Here is a 13,878-nt window from a genome sequence, read left to right as displayed (position 1 = left end):
CTTTATAGGCGGAAAAGGGCAAAAATGTTCAGTAGTCATTGCAACTTTCGAGGTGTTGCAAGGTTTCATTGCCACTCTCCTGGCGTGACACCAGCCATGTGTGTCTTGTGGTCAGTTCTGGGAGCTAGTGAGTCAGTGTTTTTACCCAGCAGTCTCAATCTACAGAAACCTGCTAGGGCTGTCATTATCTCTGGAACCTCCTGCCCCCGTATCAGACTCCCCACTCTAAAGGCCCAGAGTGGATATGAGCTTTCACTGAGAACATGGAATTGAATGGTCTTTACATTAGAACCAACAGACTTTGTTCTCTGAGGAGCACTTAGAAGCTCCAAACAACTATTCCAGGACAAAAACCTCCCTTGGATTGAATTAAAGAACAGAGAGAACTTTGAATATCAAGTTGTTCATTTGATCCACACTGTAATTGTAGGTGATGGTCTGCTACAGATTGTTAACAGCTGACATGAAAAACAAATCCGACCTGGAAACAGGGAAAACACATGGCTGCTTAAAAGAGTCTACATAAGAGTTTCAGCCACTCTTGGAGGAAAATGGAAGTATCTCTATAAACAAATGCATTCATGAGAGCGTATAGGGAGGTCAAAGACATGGCAGTGTGGTGCCAGTGCAACAACCTCTTCCTCAACGTGATCAAGACAAAGGACATGAACATGTACTACAAGAAAAGGAGGGCCGAGCACGCCCCCATTCTCATCGACGGGGCTGCAGTGGAGCAGGTTGAGAGCTTCAAGTTCCTTGGTGTCCACATCACCAAAAACTATCATGGTCCAAACACACCAAGACATTCGTGAAGAGGGCACGACAAAACCTATTCCCCCTCAGGAGACTGAAAAGATTTGGCATGGGTCAGCAGATCCTCAAAAGGATTTATACAGCTACATCTTCGAGAGCATCCTGACCGGTTGCATCACTGCCTGGTATGGCTACTGCTCGGCCTCCGGCCTCAATGCGCTACAGAGGGTAGTTTGTACGGCCAAGTACATGATTGGGGCCAAGCCTCCTGCCATCCAGGACCTCTACACCAGGCGGTGTCAGAGAAAGGCACTAAAAATCCCCAAAGACTCCAGCCACCCTAGTCATAGACTGTTCTCTCTGCTACCGCATGGCAAGTGGTACCAGAGCACCAAGTGTAGGTCCAAAAGGCTTCGTAACAGATTCTACCCCCAAGCCATAAGACTGCTGAACATCTAATCAAATGGCTACCTGGATTATTTACATGTAGATATTACCCCAATTACCTCGACTAACCTGTACCCCCGGTACCCCCTGTATATAGCCTCGTTATTGTTATTTTATTGTTGCCCTTTTATTTTTTTTTACTTTAGTTTATTTTAGGAAATATTTTCTAAACTCTTATTTTTCTTAAAACTGCATTGTTGGTTAAGGGCCTGTAAGTAAGCATTTCACTGTAAGGTCTACACCTGTTGTATTCGGCGCATCTGACAAATACAATTTGATTTGATTTGAATCAGGGCTGTAAAAATATGAAAGAACAAGACCAATTTTGTCTAACAAACTTGTGTGTTTTTCTGGTTTTCATGTGTCTCTCTCAGGAGGAAATGGAGTGGCGTATGGGAACAGGGTCCGTGGGTTGGGAAAGGAAGGCACACGAGGCTTGGAGAGTAGAGTGAGTAATCACGAAGACATGCTCGTATGCCCATCAATGCCTAACTAAAACTCAAGTGATAGAATACTTTAGAACCTTACGCAGTCGACAGTACAGATGTTATTCTATACAATTATCGTGGGAATTCATTAGGCTACAGTAGGTTATTATAGGACAGGCTGCCTAAGATAGTCATTTATGTATCTATTTTTAGAGGTGTCTAGGCACTTGTCCATGGAATTTACCAAACACAGATAGGATGTGGTTTGAGTCAGCTTCTAGGTTCAGTTATCGAAAAGGATGTGAAACAACGTCACATGACTGCTCTCACAACAGAGACCCCTGAGACAAGGGACCATGCATGTCTACGCAGAGTCATTCTGTCCACATCTGTTATTCGTTAACATTTTAGGACCATTGTTTTATTTCAGTTTGATTAAGGCTTGAAACATGCTTTACAAATAAAGATGTTATGACTGGGATATAAAGAACAGATATTGAACAGATCTGTTGAAATGATCATGGCTTTACTTTAACTACAAAATCACTAGCCTACAAAGGTATGAAGAGGGGTGTACTAATAAGTATGCTAATAACCTTCAGTTACAGTTGACACATGATTAAACTATTTATTGATCACTACTGGTCAGGTATGTCCTATGATGTCATGTCATATGATTTCTCTGGATGGGCCAATGTCTGAGTAGTGCCAAATGAGAGCGTACATGATTTGTTACGATCCTGTCTCTTTAATATTTTTAAACCCGATCTCTTCTTAGTCACGCGCGTCAGCCGGTTAGCGCCGAGCGCGGCAGTGGCTGCCCATGTAAACCGATTGGCTGGTGGGTTTGACAGTCTTGTCCTATGCTCAAGGGCGGGGTTCTCGGTCGGTGAAACTGAATTACCGGCCGAAGAAAACTTACCCTTGTTGAGCTTTGCGGTGTGGGAATGCGCTGGACACTGCCTGTGAAAATAGGATCCCAATAGACATATCTGGAAATGTTTGAACGTTTTGTCACTAGTTCCAGGATATAGAAAATGACTCTTGTTTGACTCGAAATAAATTATTATTTTTCCTTCTCAGAATGAAGTGACATCACATTTCAGTAACTGAGATCTGAAATCTTTACAACCAGATTTTTTTCTCCGCAACGGGAAACATAGGATTTGATTTTGATAAGGGTAAGTGTATTTGTATACTACATGAATATGCTGGGTTTAGAGTGCTAGGCTATATAGGATTTAAAACATCAGAAATAGAATGTTAAGAAGACGATCCGGAATAGGCAATCTGTCCCTCAGTCTCGTGTACGCACAGTATGATCGATAGCCTACACCGAGATCCATAGCCTACTCGATCCAAAGGGAATGTATCGAACGAATTGTACTATTTGATATTGGAACCTGTTTTGAATTTCCTGGTTCACATGCATCTGTGCTGTAGGTTGCAAAGATCTACGTGTATCGCTATACAATATAAGACCTGTCATACGTTTTGCATATTTGTGATTGTGAATGACAGCTTGTCATCACCTCAATACCAGTGCTTCTATTCTATAAATGTTTGTCATTTCCGCGAGCGCCTATAGGCTTCACGATAGTCCGGCATGTTCATTTGTAGCATAGTAACCCGCCTGGTCTGTAAAGGAGCACATAGCAAGGTATTACTACATAATATGACTGCTATTACGCAGGCTTACACCTGAGGTATTTTGTCAGGTGATGAATGTAACAGATCTCCTCTGATAATGTTTCTCCTGGAATAAGTGGGTTCAGGTGTTTTCTAAGCAAAAATCATTGGAATAAAATGATTATGGCTGTACCTTGTACTCCAAGGATTGTTCATGATGCCCATTATCAATATTCTGTTATGAACTATTGATAGCTATCATTAGGTAATTGATTGCTTTGTTAACATTTTTCATGTGAATGTAATGCCACTGTTTAGACTCCACAATATAGCACAGATCAATGGACACTGTACTCTAGCCCCCTGTCTGCAACAGGAATGAGAGATGTATTCAAATGTGCTGAGTTATTTTGGCAAAGTGAGAGGAGCAGCAGGCCAGGCAGGCAGCACATGGCCACCCAGAGGATCATCATGAGGGCTGATGTCATGACACAGATACAGCAGGCAGAGCCATGATGTGTGATAGTGACGGTCATGTTCATCCTCTCTAACCGGTCCAACTGGACTGGAGGTACAGGGAATGTTTCCACTGAGAAAGAGACTGTGTGTGTGTACAGTATGTGGGGGGGGGGGGGGGGGGGGGGTTGCCTGTGTGTGTGTATGTGTGTGTACAGTGGGGGGGTTGCCTGTGTGTGTGTATGTGTGTACAGTATGTGGGGGGGGGGGGGGGGTTGCCTGTGTGTGTGTGTATGTGTGTGTACAGTATGTGGGGGGTTGCCTGTGTGTGTGTATGTGTGTGTACAGTATGTGGGGGGGTTGCCTGTGTGTGTGTACAGTGTGAGGCATGTGTGGAGGAAGGTGTGTGGCATTTTCTGTGCCGTTCAATCGGGAGAGAGTATTGCTTGGAAAAACCGAGGGGTTCTGGAGCTGGCATTGAATGGAGCAGGTGGGAATGGGGCTAGCCAGGCCTGCGTTGGTTGGTTGGTATGTGGGTGTAGCAGGGAGTTGCTGAGGGGGCACACTGGACTGTAGTCATGCCCACATGAGTCATGGTGCAGTATCTGTCTATCTATCAATCAGTCTAGCTAAGTGTGCAACACTCACTCTCTCTCTCTCCATGTGGTGTTGTTTTCACTTGGGTTACTGGGTTGAACCGGTTTCACCCTCAGGAGTCCTGTTTTGAAACCACCAGACGGTGCCAGACTTGTTTCGGTCTTGTTTTTTAAAATCTTTACCCTTAAGGACACTAGCATGGTAGTGTGCATGCATCTCTATCATATGTAAGGCCTTCTAAGGCAGCCATGAGGTTGTGTTCTGTGTAGGTGTTTGTTCTAATCACCTCATGATGATCATGATGAAAAGCTGACCAGACTTCAGATGTGTCATGGTCATGTCAGATCCTCTGCTGGTCCGTCCAGTCGATGAGATGATGCAGCCCCTTGGTACGAAAAAAAAAGCAGTTCCTGGAATGATCTTCTTGTTTAACGTGGTCTCAGAGCATTTCGTATGATTCTGTACGTAAACCCAAGACACTCTATTTAGTATGATATGTTACATTGCATATGGTATGTATTCATTTGTGGATGTCCATCATCCATTTCGTACAATATTTTACGAATTTGCAAAACGTACAATATGTTACAAATATGTTACCGACGCGCAACCTTTGGGCCCACCTACCTATCACCGACCAACCACCCTCCTTTCGTTTTTGCCTTAAGTAACTTCTATCTTATGTAACCATACCAAACATAACATATCATACGTTTACTATGTTACATCTAGTCTATAAGACCAGTCTGTCTTGTTATGAAACTACATTACCTGAAGGCCATGGGAGAGAACATTTATTCTAGCCTCTGTACAGTTCTCTGTCTCTCTGTCTCTCTCTGTCTCTCTCTCTGTCTCTGTCTCTCTTTCTCTCTCTCTCTTTCTCTCTCTCTCTCTCTCTCTCTGTCTCTCTCTTGTTCTCTTTGTGTGTGTGTGTGTGGTCGACCGATTATGGTTTTTCAACGCCGATTCCCGATTATTGGAGGACCAAAAAAAGCCGGCACCGATTAATCCACCGATTTAAAAAATAATGTATTTGTAACAATGACAATTACAACAATACTGAATGAACACTTCTTTTAACTTAATATAATACATTATTAAAATCAATTTAGCCTCAAATAAATAATGAAACATGTTCAATTTGGTTAAAATAATGCAAAAACAAAGTGCAATATGTGCCATGTAAGACCCCCGAGCTGACAAGGTACAAATCTGTCGTTCTGCCCTTGAACAGGCAGTTAACCCACTGTTCCTAGGCCGTCATTGAAAATAAGAATTTGTTCTTAACTGACTTGCCTAGTTAAATAAAGGTAAAAAAAAAAAGGAAAAAAAGAAAGAAAGCTAACGTTTAAGTTCCTTGCTCAGAACATGAGAACATATGAAAGCTGGTGGTTCCTTTTAACATGAGTCTTCAATATTCCCAGGTAAGAGGTTTTAGGTTGTAGTTATTATAGGAATTATAGGACTATTTCCCTCTATACCATTTGTATTTCATTAACCTTTGACTATTGGATGTTCTTATAGGAACTTTAGTATTGCCAGTGTAACAGTATAGCTTCCGTCCCTCTCCTCGCTCCTCCCTGGGCAGCGAACCTTGAACACAACGACAACAGCCACCCTCGAAGCAGCATTACCCATGCAGAGCAAGGGAAACAACCACTGCAAGTCTCAGAGCGAGGGACGTTTGAAACGCTATTAGCGCGCGCTAACTAGCCAGCCATTTCACTTCGGTTACACCAGCCTCATCTCGGGTGTTGATAGGCTTGAAGTCATAAACAGCGCAATGCTTGATGCACAACGAAGAGCTGCTGGCAAAAGGCAGGAAAGTGCTGTTTGAGTGAATGTTTACGCGCCTGCTTCTGCCTACCACTGCTCAGTTAGATACTTAGATACTTGTATGCTCAGTCAGATTATACGCAACGCAGGATATGCTAGATAATATCTAGTAATATCATGAACCATGTGTAGTTAACTAGTGATTATGATTGATTGTTTTTGTAAGATAAGTTTAATGCTAGCTAGCAACTTACCATGGCTTACTGCATTCGCGTAACAGGCAGTATCCTTGTGGAGTGCAACAAGAGGCAGGTCGTTATTGCATTGGACTAGTTAACTGTAAGTTTGCAAGATTGGATCCCCCGAGCTGACAAGGTGAAAATCTGTCATCTGCTCCTGAACGAGGCAGTTAACCCACCGTTCCTAGGCCATCATTGAAAATAAGAATGTGTTCTTAACTGACTTGCCTAGTTAAATAAAGATGAAATTAAGGTGTAAAAATGTTTGTTCTTTTACAAATCGGCAAAATCGGTGTCCAAAAATACAATCGACCCTAATCGGCCCTAATTAATCGGCCATTCCGATTAATCGGTCGACCTCTAGTGTGTGTGTGTGTGTGTGTGTGTGTGCTGAGCACATACTTTTCTAAATCACCCCAGGCTGGCTGCTGCGGCTTCAAAAGGCCTCGCTACATCATGTGAGACCCAGAGATTATAATCATGTAGTGATGACTATGGCGTGCTATAATGCCATTGGGATGATGTAATAGCTAATTATAATTGCTCTCTTATTTGTAATTATAGTGTTAGTATTAATCAAAGTAATATCAATTGTTGAAGAGAAGACATTTTCAACTACAGGTATATCTGTGGTTGAAAATTCTTTACCCTTTTGGGTTAATTGTAGAGTATGTATGTGTATCCATATCTCAATTGAGGAGTCCTGTGTTTGTGGAAGCATGCTTGCAGTTGTAAAATATAGGGCAAAGCAACAGTATCTCTTGTCTTGCAGTTAAACATGTCAACCAACTTGGTGAACAGCTTTAGAAACAATAAGCTGTCACGCCCTGACCTGAGATATCTCTGTTTTCTTTATATTTTGGTTAGGTCGGGGTGTGACTAGGGTGGGTACCCTAGTTTTTGTATTGTCTAGTTTTTTTTGTATGTCTAGAGTTTTTGTAGGTCTAGGTGATTTGTATGTCTATGGTGACCTGATATGGTTCCCAACCAGAGGCAGCTGTTTATCGTTGTGTCTGATTGGGGATCATATTTAGGTAGCCATTTTCCCTTTGGTGTTTGTGGGATCTTGTCTATGTGTAGTTGCCTGTCAGCACTCGTTTGTATAGCTTCACAGTTTGTTTTGTTATTTTGTTAGTTTGTTCAGTGTTCATTCTTTTTATTTTTAATTTTTTAAATTTGACCCCCTTTTCTCCCCAATTTCGTGGTATCCAATTGTTTTAGTAGCTACTATCTTGTCTCATCGCTACAACTCCCGTATGGGCTCGGGAGAGACAAAGGTTGAAAGTCATGCGTCCTCCGATACACAACCCAACCAAGCCGCACTGCTTCTTAACACAGCGCCATCCAACCCGGAAGCCAGCCGCACCAATGTGCCGGAGGAAACACAGTGCACCTGGCAACCTTGGTTAGCGCGCACTGCGCCTGGCCCGCCACAGGACTCGCTGGTGTGCGATGAGACAAGGATTTCCCTACCAGCCTAACCCGGACGACGCTAGGCCAATTGTGCGTCGCCCCACGGACCTCCCGGTCGCAGCCGGTTACGACAGAGCCTGGGCGCAAACCCAGAGTCTCTGGTGGCACAGCTGGCGCTGCAGTACAGCATCCTTAACCACTGCGCCACCCGGGAGGCCCTGTGTTCATTCTTTTAATAAATAAGAATGTACGCACACCACGCCGCACCTTGGTCCGATCCTTATAACGAACGTGACATAAGCGGAGTGTTCTTGCTCAGCAGATCAGTAAAGAGTGTTCCCACTACGGCAGACAGATAGACGGGGCTTTACAAGCATGGCAGGTATAGTGGCACTGAAGAATAATGGCGAGGGAAGAACAATTTACATTTACATTTACATTTAAGTCATTTAGCAGACGCTCTTATCCAGAGCGACTTACAAATTGGTGCTTTCACCTTATTTACTGCCTATGCGCTCTCTTTGATCTGGGCCCCATTGGTGCTTGCTCAACCACTACCGTCAATAACTTTGATGTGCTTGTAGTCGGCCTGGGGTTTGTGTCAGATTGTGTCAAGGCTTCAGGAATGCTTGATAATCAAAAACAGACCACTCTTTTCAGACATTGCAAAAATAATTTGTCGCGTCAATCTATGAACCGTGGAGAATATGCCGTGGTGATTACGCTTTATGTGGAATACTTGTGAACAGGAAGATGTTTTCCCCATGCTGTCAGACTGTCAGAAAGCCTTTCTATACATGCAAGCAAATACACAAACCTTCACATTAGTTCCCAACAGTCACAATGAAAAAGCCTCATCAAAACCAACCCCCCACCATTTTGTATCGTGTGAGGAGTTGGCGTGGCCATGGTCCTCCCTCGGGTGTCTTGAGTTTGGCCGTGTATGGATAAATGGAACATTGCTTTGGTCTGTGAGTTTCCTGTCAGTGTTCAGGCCTTGATTATGTGTCCCAGGAAAGCAGCCGTGAAGCAGCTAACTGTAACCCTCCCATTACATCTTGGAGGTGGCATGTAGGGCCTGTGCTGCAGAGGCTAGGCCCGGCCAACAGACGGGACTGCAAACACAGTCAGATGTGATGTAATGCTATTTCAGGTCTACCTCTGGTCTCCAAGGCTCTGTCTGCCAGCAAGCCATTCTGCCTGCTCCTCTCTCTCTCTTAGTCCCCATGTTACCACCTCATCTATCAAAACTCAGCCATGGCCTATGTTGGGATCCACAGTCAGGAATCCCAAGAAACTCAAATACCCATGTCTCCTGTTATGACTACAGGGCAGAATGTGAACTTGCTTTAACTGAATATAGGGATTAATATAGATTGTTTTATGTTATTATTTGTTTTAAGCTGATTTTAGGTGGGGCTTAGTCTGATGAGATGATATTTAGGGCATGGTCCTTGCTGCTGGGGTTTTTACGGATTCCATTGGTTGTTGTTCTCAATGGGGTGGCGTCTGGTCTGAGACTGGTTTACCCGGCGGCACTCGTCATTCTCAGGACTATGGGAATGTTGTGGGTGCTCCCACCAAGCAGACCAGAGCTCCAAGGAGGAGGAACTGCTCTGTGTATTTTCACCTTCTGGCTCTGTGTCTGTAGACAGAAACTATAAGGGTGTTATTCTTTTTCACAGATAAAAAGAAGGGGTCCAAAGGATTGTTCCATAGCTGTTGGCATGTGGATAGTGCAGCTCCTGTGTAATATCTCATATCACAGAGTTTACACAACAAGTTGGAATCTCCAGTCTAATTCAGATCCTGACCTGTGTAATATCTCATATCACAGAGTTTACACAACAAGTCAGAATCTCTAGTCTAATTCAGATCCTGACCTGTGTAGTATCTCATATCACAGAGTTTACACAACAAGTCAGAATCTCTAGTCTAATTCAGATCCTGACCTGTGTAGTATCTCATATCACAGAGTTTACACAACAAGTCAGAATCTCTAGTCCAATTCAGATCCTGACCTGTGTAGTATCTCATATCACAGAGTTTACACAACAAGTCAGAATCTCTAGTCTAATTCAGATCCTGACCTGTGTAGTATCTCATATCACAGAGTTTATACAAGTCAGAATTTCTAGTCTAATTCAGATCCTGACCTGTGTAGTATCTCATATCACAGAGTTTACACAACAAGTCAGAATCTCTAGTCTAATTCAGATCCTGACCTGTGTAGTATCTCATATCACAGAGTTTACACAACAAGTCAGAATCTCTAGTCTAATTCAGATCCTGACCTGTGTAGTATCTCATATCACAGAGTTTACACAACAAGTCAGAATCTCTAGTCCAATTCAGATCCTGCCACTCAAAACAGATAAAATATAGGCCTGATTTTTTTAATGGTTGTCAAGTGGACAGTTAGTGGAACTATTGTCAGTCTTGTTCTTTTTCGACAGGAGTCTTGAGTGCGGGACTAAAAATAACGTATACCACATTCAGCACTTTTCCTCGCCTTTTTGCTAGGAAGTGGCTGTTCTAATGTACACCGACAACGTCCATTATTGCAAAATCCTCAAGAGAAATCTTTGTTCTTCAGCTTTCAGTTAGAGCCCATTAGTACAGGTCTCTACTGTCAGACTGTCCATAGTGTTAGATTCCTACACTCACTATCTCTTTAAAAGACTGAATGGCCAGACACACAAGGATTGGAGAGGGACAATTATAGTTACTATCCCAGGACTGTTACAGTTGAGAGCACATCTTTTTTAAATAGGGCGGTCTGCCTTCTCCGACCCTATCTTTGGCACAGCAAGCCGCCAGACCCTAGTGCAGGGATCATCAACTAGATTCAGTCACAGGACGATTTTTGTCTTGAGCGGATGGTCAGGGGGGGCGGAACATAATTACAAATCATTTGTAGAATGCAAATTGACCGCAAGAAAGTCCAAACAAAAATGATACAATGACCATGAGTTTCACTATCGTGAATAAGTTGAGTGAGAAAGTTCCAGACGCAGAAATATCATACCCCTAAGACATGCTAACCTCTCACCATTACAATAACAGGGGAGGTTAGCATTTTTGCGGGGGGATGATATTTGTGCATCTGTAACTTTCTCACTCTTCATTATTCACAATACCTTCAGGACTATCCGTAATCATGGTAGTATCAACATTAATGTAGAAGTGTTTAGAAACATATTCTATTCTTATTTACAATAAAAGTGACTCCAATGACACAATACATTATTTACCATGAATTTCTATTGGGCACAAAATAATCTGAAACACAACCCACAACCAAAACAAACAGCAAATGCATCCAAAAGGTTTGCAGAGTCACAAGCTTGAAGTAGTCATTACGTGCCATGAATATGGAACCAAATAATAAACTTTTGACTAACTTAATACACATATAATTGAATTTGTCCCAATACCTTTGGTCCCCTAAAATGGGGGGACTATGTACAAACAATGCTGTCATAACCGTTTACCCTCAAATTAAAGCTGACAGTTTGCCCTTAGTCATTGTATCATTTCAAATCCAAAGTGCTGGAGTACAGATTCAAAAGAAGACACAATTCTTCACTGTCCCAATAATTTCAGAGGGACTGTATTACTCTCTACTGTACGTGGGAATACTTTGGAACAGATTTCCATAATGAAGATCACTTGGAGCTGATTTGCTGGTGTTTTTACAGTCTTTTATGTCCCAACAGCAAAAACTACTTTTTTGCTTGGTCAACTTGGGGGGTTAACCAAAGGGTTAACCCTAACCCTAACCCAAAGAAAATCAACCAAGGACCAAATTCGGGCCATGGGCCACCAGTTGGGTAAACCTGCCCTATTAGTGTATCATGCGGTAAACTCAAGTAGACTGTTCCCCTGCATGGAAGAGCACACAGAGTCATACACAGTAATATCTGGACAGTCTCAACCAACAGTCCACACCACCACCTCCATCACATACCTTGGGCCCAACTCACTCTGTAACGGAGTTTCCAAGAAATGAGGGTGTGCTTTTGGAACAGCTCTGTGACTTGGCCTTGCCTGGCCCTATGGGAGGAGGTGGATCCAGGAATGACTAATGATAACTGACAGGGAGACCACTTGGATCACTCCGAGTGCACTTCACATTGTACTGAAACCTGAAGCACACTGCTAACCTTGGACAGAAGGTTTGACATTTCCAGTTTCAATGGACCATCATGGTCCCTTACTTGTTGTAAGGGAGTGTGTGCCTTGGCTGTTCTTGTTAAAGCACTCTGAAGTAGTGAAGTCGTCCAAGTGCTACAGCACAGGAAGGTTCTGTAGTTGAACTGTTCTGTTGTGTTTTAAGATCTTTGTGTCACAACGATTGAAATTGGTAATGAAGTCATCCTGTACTTCTGCTTGTCCTTCCCAGTTTGCTCTCCTGTTCTTGTCTGCTGCTGTCACGTCCTGACAGTAGTTCCTTTTTTATGTCTCTGTTTTAGTTTGGTCAGGGCGTGAGTTTATGTCACTTTTTATTTATTTGACCTTTATTTAACCAGGTAGGCAAGTTGAGAACAAGTTCTCATTTACAATTGCGACCTGGCCAAAATAAAGCAAAGCAGTTCGACACATACAACGACACAGAGTTACACATGGAGTAAAACAAACATACAGTATAAACAAGTCTATATACGATGTGAGCAAATGAGATAAGGAAGGTAAAGGCAAAAAAAGCCCATGGTGGCAAAGTAAATACAATATAGTATACATATAATATACATATAGTTGGGGTGGGCATTCTATGTTTTGTAGTCTAGGTTTTGTATTTCTATGTGTTTGGCCTGGTATGGTTCCCAATCAGAGGCAGCTGGCAATCGTTGTCTCTGATTGAGAACCATACTTAGGTAGCCTGTTCCCACCTGTGTTTGTGGGTAGTTGTTTTCTGTCTTTGTGTGTCTGCACCAGACAGAACTGTTTCGTTTGTTTCCACTGTTTTTTTGTTCTAGTGTTCAGTTTCTTTATTAAATCTACCATGAACACGTACCACGCTGCACCTTGGTCCTCTTCACCTTCTTCCACCTATGACAACCGCTACAGCTGCCTGTGCTACACTTCAGATCCATGCCAACTTTTCCATCCATTGGCCAGTTGTCAGTGGTTGTGCTTGGCATTGCCTTGTGCCAGGAAGATGATGTAAAGCCTGCCAGTGTTGCCACCCAGTTGATCACGTCACGCACTGCAATAATAAAGCCGTCTTCTGGATTCTTCTGGTTGCGAGCACTGTAGTGAAGGACATTTGCATGTAGAGCAGCGATTCAACAGAAAAAGAAATCAATGAATAGAGTCTGTCAGGTTCTTCAGTCTGGGGACGTAACCCAGATACAGTGAGTCAAGTTGGTTCTGCTGCTGTAGGGGTTGACTAATGCACACTCATCACCACCACTCTGTCTCTCCAAATTACTCTGTCACACCATAACCTGTTACCTGACTGATGAGGGTTTATTTGGATTATCTCACAATGACGAGCACACCTGGGAAGCTGGGATATGTGTCATTCCCTTGTCCCCCCTTAACTCCCCTGTCAACACATTACGCTCATCTCTGTGGAGGAGTCTGTGTTTTCCTCAGCCCAATCTACAGGGTGAGGACCGAGGAGGCCCCCTTCAGCCTACTGTATCTCCCATGGGGTCTGCCCCAGCCTTCCTGTGCCTGTGTTTGGGAGTTTCCACGACTCTCTGTGCAGCACAGCTGACTGCAGCAGGCCCGCCCGCCCCTGCTCTCTCTCCCCGACCCCTCAGACCTGAACCCTGGCGGGCCTCCCTTCTGATGATCCCCCAGGGCCAGCTTCACTTCCTCAGAGATGATAGAGAATCCTATGGCACCTTGTTAGATTAGGGAATAAGATGTAAAGATACAGGTGAGGGGCTTGTCTGAAACAGGTCAATCAAATGTTTTGTGTGGGGGAGATTCCAGGGCATGTGAGAGCTGAGAGAATGACCAAATGTAGCAACATTTTTTTTTAAAGAACTAAAACAGAGATGATGAACTTATTTTTCTCCTCTTCATCTAATACAGTGCACATATGAAATACAGACATAGCGTCTAAACCGCTTCGACATTGTCAGTGTAACGTTTGTATCTTATTTTCACGGTCTGTTGACGGTGCT

At 43.3% G+C, this 13,878-nt stretch overlaps 1 protein-coding gene across 2 annotated transcripts in view; it reads left to right on the top strand.

Annotated features, from left to right (window-relative positions):
* Positions 1 to 2,488: 2,488 nt before the first annotated feature.
* Positions 2,489 to 13,878, top strand: part of LOC115104212 (inactive rhomboid protein 1-like) — a 51,418-nt gene continuing 40,028 nt past the window's right edge. Inside the window, exon 1 of one of the 2 annotated variants that reach the window (XM_029625500.2) lies at positions 2,489 to 2,809. The gene's annotated coding sequence lies outside the window, so the exon portion shown is untranslated. The remainder of the gene's footprint in view (positions 2,810 to 13,878) is intronic. The other variant, XM_065006481.1, reaches the window with a different exon arrangement.

The sequence above is a fragment of the Oncorhynchus nerka genome, linkage group LG21, assembly GCF_034236695.1.
Source record: "Oncorhynchus nerka isolate Pitt River linkage group LG21, Oner_Uvic_2.0, whole genome shotgun sequence".
Lineage (NCBI taxonomy): Eukaryota > Metazoa > Chordata > Actinopteri > Salmoniformes > Salmonidae > Oncorhynchus > Oncorhynchus nerka.
The sequence above is the reverse complement of the archived record's forward strand: the minus strand, read 5'-3'. Positions and strand labels throughout refer to the sequence as shown.